The sequence below is a fragment of the Strongylocentrotus purpuratus genome, unplaced genomic scaffold, assembly GCF_000002235.5.
Source record: "Strongylocentrotus purpuratus isolate Spur 01 unplaced genomic scaffold, Spur_5.0 spur5_scaffold_17, whole genome shotgun sequence".
Lineage (NCBI taxonomy): Eukaryota > Metazoa > Echinodermata > Echinoidea > Camarodonta > Strongylocentrotidae > Strongylocentrotus > Strongylocentrotus purpuratus.
The window spans coordinates 21,488,789-21,511,122 of record NW_022145602.1 but is presented as its reverse complement, the minus strand read 5'-3'; positions in this window follow the sequence as shown (position 1 = coordinate 21,511,122).

Here is a 22,334-nt window from a genome sequence, read left to right as displayed (position 1 = left end):
ACAGTCTAGTAGTAGGCCCTACTCCTACATTGTAACTAGCGCCACTAGCAGTCAACGCATCAGAAAAGCTCTAGGATCTATCCCTGTGTATAATCAATTTGTTTATACATGTAAATGTAATGTACATTACACAGGGCCTATGGTTTATGCACCGTATGGTATCCACGCGAAAGCTTCGGTTTCCCCGCGAAAGAAATTCTTTAAAGGTCTGGCTAGTCTGAGTGTTTCAAACTTTTTAGAAAAATCGTGTTCTTTCCCACAGGACATGTACACCATGGATTATGTTTTTTATTGGAGCAAGTAGCCGGTGGAGAGGAGGGGGTGAACATCGTTTGCAAAATAATATTTAATAGGCCTATCATTGCATACCTTCCGCATGCCCTCACAACGAAATGCCCTAAATCGGCTTTAATTAATTGGCCTAATACTTTGCGATCAAATAAAGTAGAGCTATCCTCCTTTTAGCCTTCAAGGTGAGCCGCAATATTATACTACTTACCCTGATTTCCTTATCATTCTATGCTCATTACTCAGCCAGTATACATTTTCTCAGATAATTGTTTGGCAAATGACATTTTTTTGTGATCTTGAACATTCAGTGTAAGTTTCGTTTGATTCTGTGAAAATTCTTTTTTTTTTTTTAACCAGAACTCAAATTTATCTTTAAGCTCATCTGTACTAGTTTGGCTAGGAGGGATTAAACCATCCAGAAAGGTCACTGACAGGTGGCTACCTCATCAATTCAGCCAGGCGCGTACGCAGGGGGGGGGGGGGGGGGGGGGGGGGGTAGGAGCTCGAATCCCCCTCAATTTTTTTTAATTAAAACAAAACATTTTGTTTGTATTATTATCTATTATTGTTCTTTTTATGTATGAATTGTCATTATCATTATCATAATCATTATCATCATGCCTATCATGATTATCATCATTTATAAGACGATATGAATATTAATGACAGTATAATGATAATAATAATAATAATAATAACACTTAAACATTTAAAATAGTAATGATATTGATGATGAGAATAGAAAATATTAATCATTAATATCAAAGTCATTGATTATTGGTTATTTAAGTAATTAATTAATTAATCAATTAATTTACAAAATCATTAGGTTGTATAATTATCATATTATACGTTAAAACATTTACTTTCTACTTTCTAAAACTAGCCTATTTGTAACCCAGACCCAAAATTTACATATCCTTACTGTTTCCTAGGAATCTTTGCAGAATATACTACTAATAGGCCTACTAGGACTAGGCCTAACTAATATGAAAATGATCCTACCATACTGTTGTTGTTTTCGTATGTATTTTCAGAGAATTTTCAAGGAAAACTACCTCCCTAAAGATTCACATGACCAGGCCCCCCTCCCATCTGTCCGCCCCCACCCCCCCCCCCAGATCCATGGATCCGCCACAGCTACCTCACTAGATAAATAACAATAATTTTCAAGCGGGCCTGTAATAAAGGCTAAGGTAATTGACTTCTGAATATTTTGGGGTGGGGTACTGGGCGAACGTCCTGAAGCATTTCGGCAAAAGCCGCGCCTACTGACCTCTGTACACGCACCTAAACACACACGTACTATGCATGTATGGTAGCAGATGCAGATAATAGACCCTTAAACTGACATAAATAGTCATTTTAAGGCGAATGGTAGTATAGATCATTATAGAGTCGAGACCAGGTTGACATAAAGAATGTATGAAGTTTCGATAGTTAACACAATGCGAATTATCGTACATACAAGCAGACCGATACTGAGCATGGGAATCTCTCAATCGACGTTCCACAGTTTGTTTGACCCACTCACAGCTAGTATTTTTACAAATTTCCCATGAATTAGACATCCCCATATTGTCCAGAGTCAGCTTGATTTTTTTTTAACCAAGGTGCCTGGGCCCGTATTCAATAAACTTCTTAAGCATGAAATCTAAGTATTTTTTCTTAAACTTTGGCTAAGAAAAAATCTTAGCCAAAAATCGAATTCTATAACAGCAATGGGAACTTAAGAAATTTGCCTTAAGATTAAGAAGAATGCTTAGATTTTATCTAAGAAAAAGGGCTTAAATAGCATGTCGTATTCTAATACAATCGAGATATCTAAGATAAGTAAGAAATCTACCCTATATTTAAGCATACTACGAGGATGCTTAAATAGGGCTTTGGCACCGGCAGCTCAGTGCTGCTGCAAGCAACCGCTTCGGGTTTCGATCAAATGGAATAAAAACAATGCAGCGCGAGCGCAGGTTACCAGTTGACCTATATCAACGTAAGCTTTGCGTATACAGCGTCGACGGCGCGGCGCGCGAAACGCGCAGGAGCGCCATATATACTGCACCTGTTTATGTTTGTTTGTACAACAACTAAACGAGTACGTGTATAGCGTATCTACATAACACTAAATTATGACATGGCTGTCGTATATAAAGAAACCGTCTCTTACTTTATTAGTCTTTGGCACTAAAATATGGAAACAGGGAATAATGTACAATCGGCATAATATTAGGTGAGACAAAATTTGTTATATTATGAGTCTGAAGAAGGTTACATTTAGCCATTTGATTAATTTTAGGCTAGCATATAGCAGTAGTAGGTCTAGGCCTAGACAATGTTAAAAACAAATGGTAGATCCAAATCCAATGCTAGCGACGGCGCTCCCTTCATACTCACAGACCCTGCGGCTGCGACATAAGAAAGCCCGGTTGGGCTCTTTGAAGATGTTTGATAGAAAAGTATAAAAAGCCTATAGGCCTAGTGAATGTTAGATCTAGCCTCGGAGGGGGTCTTGACTAGACTGTTTTAGTGTCAGTTGGTCAAGCCTGAAACAACTATGTGAGCATCGTTTCTCCCTTAGTCTACGCTCTATTTCCCATACATGTTAGTGTATAATTTTCGTGCGGTGCGATTTTTATTTTAACACGCAAATTACATAGGCAAATTGAGTTGCAATTAATTCGCTCGAGTCGACCACTTTAACTTTCCAACATGACGTCATCGGGTCTAAGAATTTGTCTTATCTGTCGTCTTAGCTAAGACAAACTGCTTTACGTGTTTAGAATACGGCCGAGGCAACTTCTTAACCTAGACAAATTCTTAGACATTTTCTTAGACTTAAGAAAAATGTCTTAGAAGTTTATTGAATACGGGCCCTGGGGGGGTGTTTCATAAAGCTGTTCGTAAGTTATGCACGACTTTACGCACGACTGGTGATATGTTCTTGTGCTACACATGTAAATGATTGAGAATCTGATTAGCACCCAAGAACATGTTCCAGTCGTGCGTAAAGTCGTGCGTAACTTACGAACAGCTTTATGAAACACCGCCCAGATATATATTCTTTTCAAAGACTAGACTCATATTCACCGCGCCGTATTGTGTCATTTTCATTGCGCATCTATTATGCGTATGAGAACCTGCGCACTTTGCGCGCACTCTATTGTGACGTAATAATCACACCAAATTAGGTACATTGTTTGCAGTGTATCGAAAATGTTGTCAAGCAGCTGGATGCACAGTGCTGGTTTGACGTTTTGTTTCAGTTCTATAAGATTGTCATGTATTTATTTGCTCTAGATGTCTGATTTGGATAATAATAACATTATTGACTGGCTTTACTTTCTGGAGATACCACATATTGCCCTCACAAGACATATTGCCCTCGTCTTTGACTCAGGAAAACATGAGTCTAGTTGGGAAATATTATGTGGTAACTCCCTCAAGGCCAGTCCATATTTATATAATATTGACTAGCCGTGAGGGGTATATCAGAAATATTGATCAAGCTCAGATCATATTGCCCCGAGTCGAAAGACGAGGGCAATATGGTCTTAGCGCGGTCAATATTTCTAATATCCCCCCCGAAAGTAAAGCCAGTCAATATTTTTATTGTTATCCAAATCAGACATCTAGAGCAAATACAGACATCCACCATGACAATCTCAAGAACTGAACAAACTTTGTCAAACCAGCACTGTGCATCCAGTGCTTGACACAATTTTCGATACACTGCAAACAGTGTGCATTTGGTGTGATTATTACGTCACAATAGAGTGCGCGCAAAGTGCGCAGGTTCTCCTACGCATAATAGACGCGCAATGCAAATGACAAAATACAGTGCAGTCAATACAAGATGCCCGGATGCGAGGTCGTGGAAAATACCAAGGTATATTTTCACTCGCCTCTACACGCAAAGTCAATACGCGCAGGAAGACCAAGGAAAATACAAAGAATATACCCCTCCGGTCCCACTGCTAGTGAAAACTAGGGCAATACGGTTTTGTAAATGACCAGCTCAGATGTCTGATACGGGTAATAATATATAATAATTACCCTTATCAGACATCTGAGCAGTGGTGTTGAAAAATCATATTACACTTGTTTGTAATCGTAAAAGAGCTTATCAGTAAATATAAGACCATATTACCCTTTCATGAAACAGCCTATGGACTATACGTGTTAAAAAAGCAGGAAATATATGACCATAACTGCCAAAACTGATTAATTATTATCTTTATTGTTTTCAATGGTGTTACCATAGAATGATTTGCGTGATAAACGAATAATTGAAGTCAATTTATTACGGTACTTTTCATATTTATTTTGATTTGCATTTGTTAGGTGATCGAAGTGAGATTTTATATAAACGAATTCGGGTAAATATTGATTTAAGTATACCTGGAGTAATCCATGGTCGTTTAATTTTCTTTTTATTTGATTAAATTCTTGAGAGGGACACATTTTTATTGTAATGACAAAGAAGTTTGTTTATAGAATTGTCATATGAACTGTTCAAATCTCTTTCAAAATAAATATCATGCCAATCTTCTTGTTTCAAGTCTATATTTAATGATTCAATATTTAAGTAATATTGACTGCCTTCTGATATATGACAAGTCGTATTGCCCTGAATTAGGCAGTCAATATTACTATTATTAACCACATCAGACATCTAGAGCAAACAAGAAACTCTTACTATCTTATACTCTTAAATTATGTAAACACTGTATAGCCCACACTGCACAAGGTTTCCTAGCATGAAAAGTTGCAAAAACATAGTAGCTGATGCGCGATAAAAATTACAACTGAATCTACATTATTGCTCACTAGTTTAACACGAATTTTGCCATTGACTTTTCAGAATCGGGGATTAATATATTGTTCATTGGTTTACTGTATAATCGTATTGACCGGCAAATTACACACAAAATCCCATTGACTTTTCTGAGCGGTCAATACGATTATACAGTAAACCAATAAACCAATGGCGATTATACAGTAAACCAATCGCAATAATATGTGCTCATTGGTTTACTGTATAATTGTATTGACCGGCAAATTACACACAAAATCCCATTGACTTTTCTGAGCGGTCAATAATTTTTTTTCGGCTGTAATTTTGTTGGCTTATCCATTAAACCTTGAGGGCAATAACATTTAAAAATTACCCTACTCAGATGTCTGATACGGTTAATAATACGCTTTGTTTCTTTACGTCGTGTTGTATGTCCTTTATTGGGAATTTGTAGTAGGTGTTTATCATTCGGAACTATCGTAAATATTGGTAAATGGTCTGCAATATCATAGTATATTATTCCATTCTGTTTATTATCTAATTCGTTTGAGAAAATATTATCAATTATAGTATGTGTTAAGTTTATATACAATATATATATACATATTCATTTTGATAAATGAAATATATATGATAGGGCTAGGGGTAAAATACTAACCTGTAGAAGTACAGACCACGCCAACGTCTTCTGAATGGTCACAAGCGGTGGTTCGAATCGCACTGTGTGTGCATTCATACAGGTTAGCCTCATATCCAGTACATTGTACCATATCCAGTAGTACATCGCCTTCTCCTTGTCCAAACCCACCGGCTATTACAATCTCATCTGCTCCAGTATATCCCAATTGTTTACAAAGCACACTGGCTTCCCTGGTGGTCCAGAGATTATCACAGACGGTGCCCCATTGTCCTTGGTAGTAAACTTCAATTCTTCCCTCTGATTTACGAGATCCATCAACCAGACGGGCACCAATAACTTCAGGAGCTGTTTATTGAAGATAGAGAAGATATATAAATGAAGGAGGGAGAATTCGGTTTGATTAAAAAAAATGAAATGAAATGAAGAGATAGATGACAAGACGACATCAAAAGCAGAGGGCCGGTGTACGAAGTGTGAAATGACCACAGATATAATCCTACAGTATAGGCCTTTTACGAGCGAACTTGTAAAAAAGAATGCAGGGAACTGAAAAGTATTAATATGTGAACACTGAACACACTATGCCCCAAAACGTTTTGATGCTTACACAATCTTGATACCGTGACACAGTGACACAATGAGCACACAATACATCACGGAGTTTATTCACCAGATGGTGAAAATAGAACGGACTTACAGATATATATATATATATATACATATACATATAAAATATATATATATATACAGTGCGTCCCAGAAAAAACGAAACCAAGAAATACGTTGTTTTATCATAACGTAGTCACATTTATAATTACTTAATGACACATATTTGGAAAGCCTAGATCCGTTTCGTTGACAATCAGCCATGCATGAAGTCTTTCGTCTACGGCTGATTGTCAACGAAATGGAGTCAAGTCTTTTGTCAACTCTGTTTGTTGCTACGGCAGGCACCCAGTGAAAACGAATTCGTTTGATAAAATTATGGAAATGCGAGCACTACTTTAAACAAACAAAAGTTTGTCATTCCTTGCTCATTTTTCCTGATTGAGGTGTCATATGAAAGGGTAGAAACTCAACTTTCTAGAAATGTGATTTTCTCCTTGAAATTCAGATACCGTTCGCCAAATGACTTTTTTTAATCAATCATCCGTGAAATATGTATTATATGACTTACATCAAATGAAAAAGGAGGATCAAAGCTTTCTTAATATGTGTCATTTATCAATTATGTGATTAAGTTATGTTAAAACATCGATAATTCTCCGTTTCGTTTTTTCTGGGACGCACTGTATACATATATATATATTTACATATCTGATCATGATGTAAATAAAAGTCTCGTGTTGAGAGATATACATGAATAACATTTAAGAAGTAGATTAATCACTGTTATTTCTTTCAGCTGCAAAGCATTCCCGATGCAATAAGCCTGGTTAATTGTATATAATTATAAAAAAGGGTTTTATTTGCAATTCACCTTGTCGCAAAAGATAATCTCAAAATAAAAACATATTCTTCTTCACTGATACAGAGACAGGGTTCAATGAAATAGATTATCTCATAAAATAACGTCCAGTAAGATTTCCATTATACCATACAGATACCATTCCATTTTTCTTATGGAGTTCAAAACGGTTGAATTTAAAGGATATTATGCGTTATTTTGTTACTAATTGTGTTGAAGAAAATAGGAAGGATTTTAGTAAAGGAACGATGTTTTGATATTAAAATGAAAAGATGAAATATTTGCCATATAATATCAATGTGTTCACCAGATATAACTATTCCAATGAGTCGGATCCTGTTAGAAATTAGCCAACTGTACAGATCTCGTTCCAGAATCTTGAGACAAAAAGGCATTCAAAAACTAAAAAATTGTTGTTTGTTCTTGTTCGCTACAAAAATGACGTACATTTTGGTCAAAAATTCAAATTGTATACAAGAAGGAACTTTTAGCAATTTTCCCATGAATAATTTTGAATTGAAATTTCTTAATTTGTTATCTATTAATGATTTATAAATCAAATTAAAACTATTCAAATTCAAATTATCTGATAATTGTAAATAATTGTAAATATGTTCATGTTTATTCAGGGCCCCATGGAAGACCACTAATTGTTGGTGAATGGGCTACCCTGTCAAAAGATTAAAAATAAATAAATAAAATAAATTTGACTTGTTGATCCGTTTCTGACAAAGCCATATTATAACTACGTACAGAAGTAGAGTATCAAAATGTTGAGACTTTTTTTGCGTTTAAGGAAATTGTGTAATCGATCATCATGTGGTTCATTTAATTCATTTTTTCCATAGATTGGCTCCTCATTTCCCTTTTCCATTATTTTGGTATAGCAGATATATCTGCTATCCCTACATATATAATTTTGCTAATTGCCTTGGAAACGCTATAATAAGGATCACAATTCATTAAGAAAGACTGTCGGTAACGCCGCAAATTTCTGAGCTTTATCAGACAACCGTTGGATTACAAAGCGTGAAACTTTTCTCGTTTTATTTTCGCGTCTCGATCTTATTATGCAAACACATGAACTTCATATCGAATACAGGGTATATAACACAATTATTTGAATATATATGTATATAAATATATAAGATAATTTCATGTTTGTATTTAACAAGTCTTAAAAAACGCCTGCAAAAAAGAAAAGTTTGACCAAAGCAGGCATAATACCATTTCTAAAACTGCACAATAATTCATTATTTTCTGCAAGAAGCACTGGCAGTGGACGGATTCAGCAATGTTTCACAAAAAGGTGTCTAGAGAAAATGTTGTAAAAATTCTGCAGAATTTTTCGTTAAAAGAGATTCCCATGTCTTTATTTCAGAGAAATGTGCCCCGTATAAATTGGATAGTCAGCCTGTATGCACCACTCTGTATATATAAATTGCGTCTTCTACACCTTTGACATTTATTAATGGTGAATTATTTGATGCATTGTACTGTATTTATTAAGCACCAGGATTTTGAAAAGGTGTGTTTCTTTTACCAAGTTTTTATTTATTTTTAAAGCTATGAAACGTGGATTTTCTTGTTGATACGCAATGTATTTGTATTTTGTAATTTTATATTTTGTATTAATTAGAAAAAATTTATTCAAATGATACTTGACTATATTTTGCTTTTCCAAACATAAGCATAATTGAAAAAAATATATAGAAAAAGAAATTATGCTGAAATGTAGGAGGTATGGAGAAGGTATTGAAGCTGTTAACTACTGAATTGTCATACTCTCCATAGGTATCGATTTTATTTTATTTGACGATAATTTATTTTCCATGTACATCATTACAAATATATGATCTTTTAAACATGTATTGTTACATAAAATCATTTATAAAACAAGGAGTCGTCATATTATTAAGCACAGCTTGAGTGGACGTCCTCATCATAAGTAAAGACATTCATACAATATATATTCATAATCTTTATGTAAACAATGCATAGTGGAAAACAGAGGGCCAACAACAAAGAAAGAAAGAAAGAAAAAGAGAGAGATAGGGGAGAAGTAAGAGAGGAAAAGAGACAAGAGAGAATAGCGTTCAGATAGTATCAGGTGGAACATTTAAAGTCTGTGGAGACCAAACACCTTGACAAAATGTTGTAAGCTACAATGCTACATGCTATAAAATAATAGCTGTATGTACACTGGTGCCCATAAAGTAGGAATACATTTCTCTTAATATCTCTTTTAGGTAGTGATTGTGAGGATTCAATTTATTCTTGACAAACATATTTATTACGAGAACTCTGAATTTTATTGATCAATCTAAATAGTCATATAAATTGAGCTATCAAGTTCTGAGAGCACAACCTTTATCTATCTATGATACATCAGATTATATTTATACAATCTTCTCATGGAAGAAGGTACACAAATGTTCCACCTACAGTGTGATTTTAAAAAAAATTAACACCTAGAAAATTGTTTATTATTAGGGTGATCACAATGCCTGTGCACACAGTCTGCCCTATGCACATACACACACACAACAGCAGTCAGTTGGTAGAAATAGCATTTTTGTTCATTTTTTCATTTATTTCCATATCCATAAAAACAAAAGATCATTACAACAATATACATTATATAAAAAAAATTACATGCAATCATACAAGTTAAACAGTATCAACGATACCAAATTTACTAGTCGGAAATGAGAAAAGGGGAACTAAAATAAGGCCAAAGGGCCTTGTAAAATAAGTTCCCTAAAAATATAAACTATCATTTGGTATTTCAACTTATTCTGTTACTGAAAGACATTTAAACAAATTTAAAAACAAGCAGTGGATAAAAAACAAGACAAAACAAAAAACAACAGAAAAACAAAAAAGCCAGAGGAACAGCAAAGTCTAAAATATGGTTATGTTTTATGTCAGTATTTGGATAAGTAATAATTTTTCAGATATTTTTTTAATAATCTTTGGTTATTGCAAAGGGGAATATATTTTGGTAATGAATTCCAAATCACCGGGAGATTACACCGAGGAGATGTTTCTTCATACATAAACATAATTTTACAACGATGAAAATTGGTTCGATTTCTTGTGTTATAATTATGAATACTGAGATTCGTAGGGAACATGTTCGAAATAGTATTTGGAAGAAGATTATGAAAATAAAGGAACCCTAGCACTGACGTATGATACTGATATAAATCAAATATGTTCAAGGTTTTGAGCTTGATAAAAAGAGGAGCGGAATGAGCAAGATAATGGCTACTGGTACAAATACGCAGTACTTTTTTCTGTAATATAAATAAGATGTTCATTTTTAGTTTGCCACAGTTACCCCGGACACTGGCACAATATGATAAATGTGATAATACAAGTGCATTATATAATGAGAACAGAGCATGATCTGACAGATAGTATTTCAGTTTGAATAAGATACCAATACATCTAGATACTTTACAAAAAATATTGTTCACATGAGTATCCCATTTTAAATTACAGTCAATATATACTCCAATAAATTTACAACATTCACCTTTATCAAAGGAATAGAATCGATGCAAATGGTAATGTTACTCAATGAATTCGAAGTTTCAAACGTACTACTTAAACAAAATGTTATGAAATTAGTCTTCTTTTTGTTTATAAGAAGTCTATTAGCTTTAAACCATTTAGAAACTTTACACAAATCAAAATTAACATTGTGTTCTAAATCTAAAACATTGGGTTGCGTATAGAATAATGTATCATCTGCATACATTATAAATTCAAATTTGTCAGAGGATTTAATTATATCATTGACATAACATAAAAATAGCAAGGGGCCTAGGTTGATCCTTGGGGCACACCGTTTTTAACTAGGGAACGACCAGAAGAATATTCATTGAATACAGTTTATTGATAGCGATTATGTAAAAAGAAACTCTGAAACCAACGAAGTGGTATACCCCTAACACCATATTAATTAAGCTTATATAAAATTATGTCATGGTTCACAATATTAAAAGCTTTGTAAAGATCCATAAATATGCCTATTCCAAAATTATGATTTTTTTTTTATGGCTGTAATTATTTTGTCCTATAAATCTATCAAAGCATGCACAGTTGCATGATTAGAGCGGAATCCATATTGATTGTTGATAATATAATTATTGCTACTCAGATAAGAATAAAGACGTTTGTGCATACATTTTTCTAGTATTTTAGACAGAGAAGGTATGATTGAAATAGGCCTGTAATTTTTAAAAGCATGACGATCATCTTTTTTATGAACAGGAACAATTCGAGCGATCTTTAGTTTATCTGGAAGAATTCCAGTAGCCAAGGATTTATTAAAAATATTTGTTACTGGTTCGACAATTACATTGATAATTCTTTTTAAAATGACAGAGCTAATAGAATCAAATCCACATGAGTTGGTATTTTTCAGTTTTTTACAATGTTCAATAATTTCACTTTCATTTATAGATGTTAGATATAAAGAGACAGCCCTAGGATTTTTCGGATAATCTTTAAAATCTGAGGAGACAAAGCTATCATCTTCGAGCAATGAAGTAATTGCTTTGGTACATGAGTTAATGAAATGATCATTAAATTCATGTGCAATTTGTTGTGGATCATCTGCACATTTAGCATCATGTATAAAATACTTGGTGAGAGAACTTGTTGATTTTCTCAGTAAATTATTCAAAACAGACCATGTGCCCTTAACATTATTATGCATACATGTATCCTTCAATTTGTTAGAATAATACACTCTTTTAGCATGTCGTAGAATCTGGTTCGCTTTGTTCCTATAAGCCTTGTATTTATTCTCATGAGAAGAACGATCATTCAAAAAAACTTTGTAAAGCTTTTTTTTTCCCCTAATACAACGTAAGAGTTCTGGCGTAATCCAGGGATTTTTTGTAAATCTATTTTTAAAAAACTAAACAATACTTAGAAAAAATTATTTCACATATATTTCAAGCATAAGTTTAACTACAATTCTGTGTAGTTTCATTTTTATAAGCATGTGGGAAATATGTTAAATTATTTAATTAGAATATTGTCTTTTAAGCCATGTGTAACATGGCCCGCTGATCGCCCATTGACTCGCATTGTTATTCTGCGTGGTGAAAATGCACCTCAAAGTATAAAACTCCCCTACAAAAAATGCATTATCCTCATGTGTTTCACTCATTGAATCAAATTGTTGTTTACTCTCAAGGTAGCCACAATTGTACTGGGGTCACCAAATTTTTTGTTACTCTGTGGAATGTTATGGCCTGTTAAATGGTTTCTCGGAAAATCGTCATAAATCCTCAAATCTGACATCTTTTAAAAATATACTGTGATCTTATTATATGATCGTTTTTTCTGAATAATTTGTGAAACACATGAGCAAATAGCTGTGACGGTGATCCAAGTAATTTCCATCGCCATATTTTACATATTGCTCCGTTTAGTCTCATTTCACAACGCCCCCTATCGTCAGAGTCAGCAGCTTATCATGTTAGCCTATGGACGTTTTAAAAATCATTAAAAATTCATTGTTTAAACGAAAAGCACATCCACCCCGACGAACGTTATCACTAGCTCTTTCATTGGAGACCTCATGTCTCATTGACTTTTGAAAGTTCACCCACCGTAATTTTTCAAAATAGGTTGCAAGCTCGCCATTGCCTATAATACAGATGTGAAACAAGTCGAATTTCGACTCAGTCTGCCAAGCGATTGTAAGATTCTAGGTCAAGCACACGAAGGATAAGAAGCATGAATTATCATACATCACTTCTGCTTGGTTCATTATGTCCATTTCATCTAACCCCCCACCGTAATTTTTCCATTTAGTAAAAGCAAACATTTTCCCGAGGTAAGCACAAACATGAATATTCATGACACACCATGGACTATTCGGTTATTAACAGAGGGGTGCAATCGGTCATCACGTCAAACTCCCCTAATTGCCACCAAGTATTTCATATCATTATATAGTTTGGTATGTTTCTTTTACTCACTCATGAATTATTAAATATCAATGATGGTTTAAAAATATGTAAAAGAAATTTTAGTTGATATTTATTAACAAAGTAATTTGTATTTAGCAAAGCAATCTCACATACAAAATAACCATCAAGTGTCGTCTGCTACGCCGATTGTTGCCTGCTTCGTTTAAGGCATATATTTATTGTTTGGACTGTAAGGTATACCAGGGAGATTTGTATTTTCCTGCGTACAACGTATAGCAGGAAAATGTTGTATATGCGGATCCTTTTAATGATTACGTAATGGAAGTGGCGAGGCGGTATGGTTTGAATAACTTAGGTGAAAGCTATTGTATTAAGAAGGAAAGTGATGTTCAAAAAGGCATAATAAGAGAGGGAAATGGGCGTGGTAGCCATTTTTGCTTTGTCAGTATACTTCGCGCCATTGCGCGCGTACACATCACACCCAATGGCATACACCCGGTACCCTGCAACACAGTGGAACATTCTAAGAAATTGAAAATTTATCTACAAAATAGACCTCTTGAATCATCTGAGAAGTAACTTACCCTATTCTGATGACTTCAATGAATGTCAAGATAACCGTATCAGGACAATTACCCCCTGGGCAATCACCCCCCGGAAAATTACCCCCCGGAAAACTACCCCCCAAGGACAATTACCCCCTGGAAATTTACCCCCCGGAGAATTACCCCCAAGGACAATTACCCCCCAAGGACAATTACCCCCAGGAAAATTACCCCCCGGAGAATTACCCCCCAAGGACAACTACCCCCAAGGACATTTACCCCCCGGAAAATTACCCCCCGGAGAATTACCCCCCCGAGGACAATTACCCCCCAAGGACAATTACCCCCCCGGAAAATTACCCCCCGAGGACAACTACCCCCAAGGACAATTACCCCCCGAGGACAATTACCCCCCCCCCCCCGAGGACAATTACCCCCGAGGACAACTACCCCCGAGGACAATTACCACCCGAGGACAACTACCCCCCGAGGACAATTACCCCCCCCCCTCGAATGACCATTACCGCGGCCCGAGGACAATCACACCCAGGGAATTTGTTACACTGTGACGTATAATGCGAGCTCCTCTTCAAATTGCTATTTAGAGAAAATGTCATGAACTTTCATTTTCTTAGTTATTTATGACGGAATAGATTTGTTTCGTACAGGGGTTGTGTATAAATCATATTTATATTCTAAGCTCACATTCAAAGCCCTCGTACCCATCTGCCAAATCTTTTGGCTTGACGTACATGTATCCTAGGAGGAGATTTCACCCACCCCTCTCGCTCTGTATCCATTCCACCTTTGTGAAGTTTGACTTAATATGCCACGTGTATTGAATCAAATTCAATTGCCAGAAGACGCATGTATCAAATCGAATTCAATTGCCAGAAGACGCAAGTATCAAATCAAAGTACGGAATTTACATTTCTTAGAAATTTAACAATACATTGCGCGCAGATGAGTACGCGTTAATACAGCTAGTCTCCCCAAAAATGGCCCAACAAAGAAATTAGGATGTAAGATATCATTATTTATGCATCCTCTGTAACTTTTCTAATCAGCTGATCTTATATTTGTCTTTGTATGTATAATGGGCCCTCATCCATGATCTATTCCAAAATTAAGGTTCTCTTCATGTTTATAAATGTAATGTAATATATATATATATATATATTTCTGTTGTCATGGTGAACTAAAATATGTTTTCTTGTACTTGTAATTTTGAAATAAAAATTGCCTTCAAGTTAAATATATGGTATGTACGGTGCCATATTAAAAGAAAATAAGTATCCGCACTTGGGTACATTCATCTCAATGATTTTGTAATTCCAGAGCAGCATTTTTTCAACTGGGGTGCCGCAAGAGAATGTTAGTTACATGACAATTTTTTTTGGCAAACGTTGATTTTGTGAAAAACAAATAATCTGAAACGTGTAGAGTATTTATTTTCATGAGAAAATAAAATGTAAACAAATAATAAAATGTCTTTCTTCCTCGCTCGCTGACAATATTTTGCGAATATATATCTTTTATTTCGACATTACATTGTTACCACACTCATCACAATTATAAACATGATGAATCAAGGCAACGAGAGGCCCGAATATCCTCATATTCGTGTATCAAGGTCATGACCGAATATTTCACTTTATATTCGTGTACATTCGGCGGTGAGGCGCCCGCATACCTTAAATCTGTGCTAGTGTGTTGATTACAACATTATGTTTTACCATTTTGAAAATGTCTTGTCCTTGTTTTTCTTGCTCGTTCACTAAATCAAGAAACAAATGTGCCCATACGTGTGTACATAGCACTTGACGAGTGCCAGAGTGATGCAAAATAAAAAGTTTGTGAAGAATTTAAGATTGGGCGAAACTTTTCATTTCTTAAGAGGGCATCGTGTCGAACAAAAAGTTGAAATAACGCTGCACAAGAGAAATCCTTCGTAGAAAACAGCAACCACAGTGTTGTTGCATACATTATAGTTAAAGAAAAATGTGTAGTAATGAGGAAGATCACGCGCAAGTATTTGAACGAATGTGGGTTCATGCACGGGATTTTACGGGCTCGTAGCCTTCACAGCATCTCTCAACGTGTCAGATCGTCTTTTGCTATTGAATCCTGATTGTCCCCGGGGGGGGGGGGGGGAATTGTCCTCGGGGGCGAGTAATTGTCCTCGTGGGGTAATTCCTCAAGGGGTAGTTTTTCGGGGGGTAATTGTCCTTGGGGGGTAATTGTCCTCGGGGGTAGTTGTCCTCGGGGGGTAATTGTCCTCGGGGGTAGTTGTCCTCGGGGGGTAATTCTCCGGGGGGTAGTTTTCCGGGGGGTAATTGTCCTTCGGGGGTTATTGTCCTCGGGGGGTAATTCTCCGGGGGGTAATTTTCCGGGGGGTAATTGTCCTAAGGGGGTTATTGTCCTCGGGGGGTAATTCTCCGGGGGGTAATTCTCCGGGGGGTAATTGTCCTTGGGGGGTAGTTTTCCGGGGGTTAACTTTCCGGGGGGTGATTGCCCAGGGGGTTATTGTCCTAGAAGCCAAGATAACAATGGCTGCGTTTCCATCCAAAAATAAAACTACTTTGCAATTAGAAATAGTCAATTTCTCGATAATTTCACAAAATATATTTGCCGTCGCATTCAATATGACGTCATTGACAGCTGATTGGCTAGTTTGGTAGTGACATCGAACGAGCTATGTTTGTACTGCAGTGATCCAGCGAACGAAAATGAGACAACCGGAGCCATATGATTGCCATTGCAAAAATATTTGGAATTTAAGGTTAATATTTGGTGTAAATATGATCTATGAAAATATGATTTAAAAAATTCCCCCAAAATGAACGAATTGACTTTCCTAATTTGCATAATGAGTGCGCGAATATATAATTAGCTGAAATGACCTAATTTGCATAATTGATGAATATTCATGACTTTTTAATATTTCAAATGAAATATATTTCCATACCTGTCTGATATATACATAGGTATTACTGATGTATCATGTTCGGTTTTGATTTGATTACGTATGCGCATATTAATTAGGCGGACTTAGTTATTTTCACAACTTTTTCATATCTGCAGATTCGCAAAAGTGACAAAAATGACTTATTTTGTTGGCTTCTGTTTTCAATACGGTAATAGGTATATGAATTTTCTTCTTTGTATTTTTACCACAAGGATGATATTTTAGCGTCTGATAATTTAATTTATTATTTGTGTCCAAGAAAGTGATGAATTAAGTTGTCAACTTTATCGAATTTTGTCATTTTTGCCAATTTGACCATTTCTGGCAGGTTTTTCGGTAATTTTGCGATATCAAAAAAATGGTATAAAATCACAACGCATTGACCGATTTCAATCCTGTTTTTTGTTTTTTGAAGCTTTCATAAAGCTTGATCATTTGCAATCATCAGATAACATGTGTTTGTTGTACTTATTTTTGTTGTGCTATACCTATTATTATTACTTTTAAAACTTATGAAAGAGAGTTTTATCCCAAATAATTTCGTATCATTTTTGGTTTGGTATGTGTTCACGCTTGGATGAACAGGAGGCATTGTTTGCGAGAGTGCAAAAATTCACTTTGAATAAAACGATTGGGATTTGGGTATTAATTTGGTCTTTGCAGATCCAAATATTATCCCTATCAAAATTAATCATGCCACACATATCACATATCAAATATCAAAGAACATTTGTGCGTGTGTGTGTGTGTGACTTTGCTTCTGCAAAGCATATGCAATGCATCCCATTTGATACATTCAATTCATTCCCTCATTTTATTATTTTTGCGCAAGTTGATTTTTGCAAACGCTGTACCTTGTGGTCTTTGATAATAACACAGAATTCAGTGAATACGCGCTTCTTTTGGGTTGCATCGTCAGTTGTCATTCTTTTCAAACGTAAAAAATAAAACAAATAGTAACCACGGTGAGGAGGGGAGAGTGGAGGGGGTGTTGTCTGAACGAGCCTTAAAAATGGGGTTCTCAGAGCCATCTTTACACAGAGTGGTTTGGTTTGAGTTTGACACTCACAAAAAGGCGCAATGTTTTCCGTGCTTTTTGTTTGGTCTTTAAATGGTACACCACCCGCCCCCTCCTTCCTCCCACCCCCCCCCCCTTAACACGGTCATGAAAAAAGACATTACCACCCGATCAACAAGGCATAGCGTGTTTTTTGCAATTTAAACAGATAAAACAACACATAAGCAACGTTGACTCAAGTCGATTTTTGCACTCTCGCAAACAATGCCTCCTGTTCGTCCAAGCGTGAACACATACCACACAAAAGTGATACCAAATGTTTTGTGATAAAACACTCTTTCATTAGTATAATAATTTACTGTTTATAGATGATTTTTAAAATAATTAGCAATTTTCTAGGTGTAAACTTTTCTTTCACTCACACGGTATATAGGAAAACAGTGTAGTAGTAAATTTCCATGTACAAATACCAATTGTATAGATAGAAGCATTGATAATACCAATTGCTTAGTAACATTAGAAAACGTGTTTAATTTCAATACAGAAACCACCCGGTTCCATCATTCAACGAGTTAATATGGACCTTTATTTTTCTTGTTTCACTCTATCACGAGAACGTTCATACTTCGAATTTTAAATAATCTCTCTACAAAATAACAAAAATCAAACAAAAATCAAATGATCACTAACGCGACTCCTCTGGAGAGTGAAAAAAGTAGTGGACATTCTAAATATATTGATATTCACCCCTAAACAAATGATCACTGACGTGGTGAGTGAAATTCAACTTCATTTTCTTTTTAGAGAGTATACGCCATTATTGTATACGTTCAAGGGTAATAGGCCATTTTCGTAATGTAACCAAATTTATTACATAGGTATTTGTTAAGTGTCTCGATACAAAATATTTCATTCACTTGTTACGAATAATTTGTATCTTAATAATCAGAATGCAAGTTGCATACATTCAATTTTACTAGGTAGGACAAACATTATGGCTTGCCCCACCTATACAATACATTTTCTTTTCTTTTATTTTTCTCTTTCCTTGCTTTATCTTCTGTTGTCTTTAATATTTATGTCTTATCTGTCAGTCATCATTGTCTCTGTTGACCTGTCCAGTGTTCACTATATACGTGTCGTAACAAGTTTTCAAATTATGGATTTATAATTGTATTATTATTTTGCCACTTTTTGGTAATCTATGTATGTATATATATATATATATATCTATATTAGATAAGGCAGACTAATGGAACATGGAACATGGAACATTGTACTGTATTAGTTAAGCCTTATTTTGAACGTATTGTAGATTGTAGAGTAATCATGCTACCAGTTGCCTGATGACGCTCGCAAGGCGTGAAACTCGGAGTTGCAACCATGTTCCATTAGTCTGCCTTATCCAATATATATTTTGCTCTGCCCAAAAGCATTGAGCACTGTACGGAGGAATAGACCAAATATAAGTATATATATATATATATTGGTTTCTTTCAAGTCAATATATTTACATGTTACCAAAATTATGTCTGTCATTATTTTGAGGGATCTACATTTTACAAGCTCTGCTTTTCAGTGGATGCCTCCATGTCCACAGGTTTATCTTAAACAAAATTTTAAAAACCATTAAACTGGATATTATGTGTATTTTGTATTTCATAACTTTAAACCATGTAAAAGCTATTATATTATTGAATATTGAATTGTATATATGATTTCTTGCCGAAATTATTGATTTGTTCAAAATGAAAAATAAAACTGAAACAGAAAACTGATACTAAAACCTAACCACACGTTTTTTCAGTCAAACCTACTTTATAGTGACCACCTGTCTACAAAGACCACATTTTGTTATTTCCCTTGAAAATGGTTTCTCATTGAAACATGTATTGAATGAACCTGTCTAAAAAGACCACCTGTCTGCAAAGACCACTTTTTGTGTTTCCCTTGGGCGGTGGTTATAGACAGGTTTGACTGTATATGTAATTTGCATTCTCACTATGGAAATAAAATTATTCATGACAAATTAATGACATGATACGTATCGAGGCACTGTACAAATATCTATGCATTAAACTTGGTTACATTACGGAAATGGCCTACTGCATACTCTCTCCTGAACATAGAATAATCCCATCACCCCCCCCCCTCCCCTTCCACAAAAGACTGAAAATGAATACAAAACAACTATACCATGTGACTTTACATCAAAAGATAGCACAGAATAGTAAAATACATCCAAATATTAATGGCAAGAATATCAATTTATACAACAAAAATATTCAATATCGAATTGTGTATATGTACATGTATATGTCTAAAAAAGAGGTCAAAATTATAACAATGGTCCCTGTGATTATTCATATTACGTGTAATGGCGTCTGATTCGATATAGCCTACGCTAAATCATACTTATATTTGGTTGTCTGTCCTTGTGCACACCATGGAATAACCCCTTAAATCACTCTCCCCCGTCACCAAAGGGTGCAAATGCTTCTCACAATGCGTCTTTTATACAGCCATTAATCCGTCACATTTAGGTCTAAATTGTAAAAGTATTCTAAGTTATTATTCATATACACAGTGCGTTCCACAACAAACTGTGAGCTGTATAAATATAATTTCTTATTTTACATGAAGTAGAATCATCATTATTTCAAATTATACATATCTATACACGCTACACTGCGCAACATTATCCAGCTCTAGTGGATTTTGACACGCCATTTTAAAACAAATGTTTCTCAGAGCAGCGCATATTGATTTATGTCACCAATGGAGCATTCGAGAGCATAGTACTCTTTTTTAATGAAAAGCAAAATATTGATTCAACAAAGCTAACAATTTTCTCCCAATTACCGTTTGTTTTGGCATTTTTTTTTCTGGGACGCACTGGTTACTGGCGTCTGGTTCTATATTCTACGTATGGCATACTCACATTCGGTAGTCATTCCTTGTACACCCCACCAGAGTGCATGCATACAGACTAGTATCTGCAGTAGAGTAAGAAATGTCCCCATCTTTATATTTCAAAATTGATGAGACACACCTGTAAAAGTATTCTGACACTATGAGCAAGTTACAGTGAGCAATGCATTAGTTATACCTGATTCTTGCATGCACACATCACATGATGGTATTTCTATATTGACATTATGAGGTTAATTATGTTCACATACAATTATAAGTCTTTATGACGTCACATAGCGTCATAGCGTATGAGTGTTAATGACATTTTTTAATTCGCCGACATATTTGGGGTATTTTGGGGGTATTACGTTATTAGGTAAATATATCAAATATTGACTATAGTCAAAATATGAACTTAAAATAAAAAAATATGTGCTATATGAGTACTCCGTTCAAGTATTGGTCGGACATTGTACAATAATACTGCCAGGAATTCATCTAAAGAGGTCGATATAAATTAGGACTTAAACATGTTGAAGTTTTCATGCACCGACTTACGTTCTGAAATATATTCTTCTTTCCGATGTAAAAGCAATTACCATAAAGTATTCATTGTTTTTCTCCGAAAAGCAATTATACCAGAAGCCATTTGAAGACCAATATTGTGAAAAATAACTGAGTTTAACTTGTCAGGTAGTGAACGAAATGGTTTTAAATTTATTTTATATGATTCATATAATTATAGCTTTCTTACCCCTACATTTATTTTTATATAATTTCATTTTTTGTCTTCTTTTCTCTTTCAAGTTTCTCTCTCTCCCTTTCTCTCTCTCTCCCTCTCTCTTTTTTTACCCATCTCTCTCTATCCCCACTCCTCTCTACCTTCCCCTCTCTCTCTGTCTCAATAGAATAACTTCAACTTTTGGGGCCTATTCTTTGGAAGATATCCTTGTAAAGATAAATTTGAGAATGATCCTTTCTGTTGGATGTTAATCAATGAGCTGAATTTGAAGTAAAAAAAAGTCCCCTCTCTCTTCACCACTTTATCTCTCCAATCTCTCCTTTAGAAATACACCCAACTACCCCCACACCGGTACGTACGTATACGCCCCTTGGCCATTTACGATACAGTAGAGGATGTTAGTATACGCGCTTTAATATGAGTAATAAAATACCACTTACAAACGTAGTATATTACAACGACTACAACAAATATCAAATAAGATTCAGACATTGAAGCTTGACCCCGATCAGGAAGACATGATTGGTGTAAAAGCAATCACTTCATTTTGGGAGACTCCATGTAGCCATACATGCCATCGACAAATATTTGCGATGCAATTAATTTTTTATTCTCACATAATAACATATGTTGTAACATAGCTAAAAATAACTTCTCATTTATTATGACGAAGACAATTGCCAGTAGCAAACAATGAGGTTTTTTGTTAAATATAAATTTTTAAAAAATAATAGGAAAGAATGATGACAATTGTTGCATGAAAAAAGAAACATCGGGATCACGGACTTCATATTGCGACCTCTCTGTTAATTAGGCCACCCTAGGGAAACAGAAAAGGTGACCTTTCTAGACAGGTTCTACTACACACATTTCTCTCTAGAGAGAGATAAAATACATGAACATTACAGAACATGGCCTTTGTAGAGAGGTGGCCACTAAGACCGTACACTGTACACGGTATTGGAAATTTCAAAAATACAAAAGTAGTAGGCCTTCC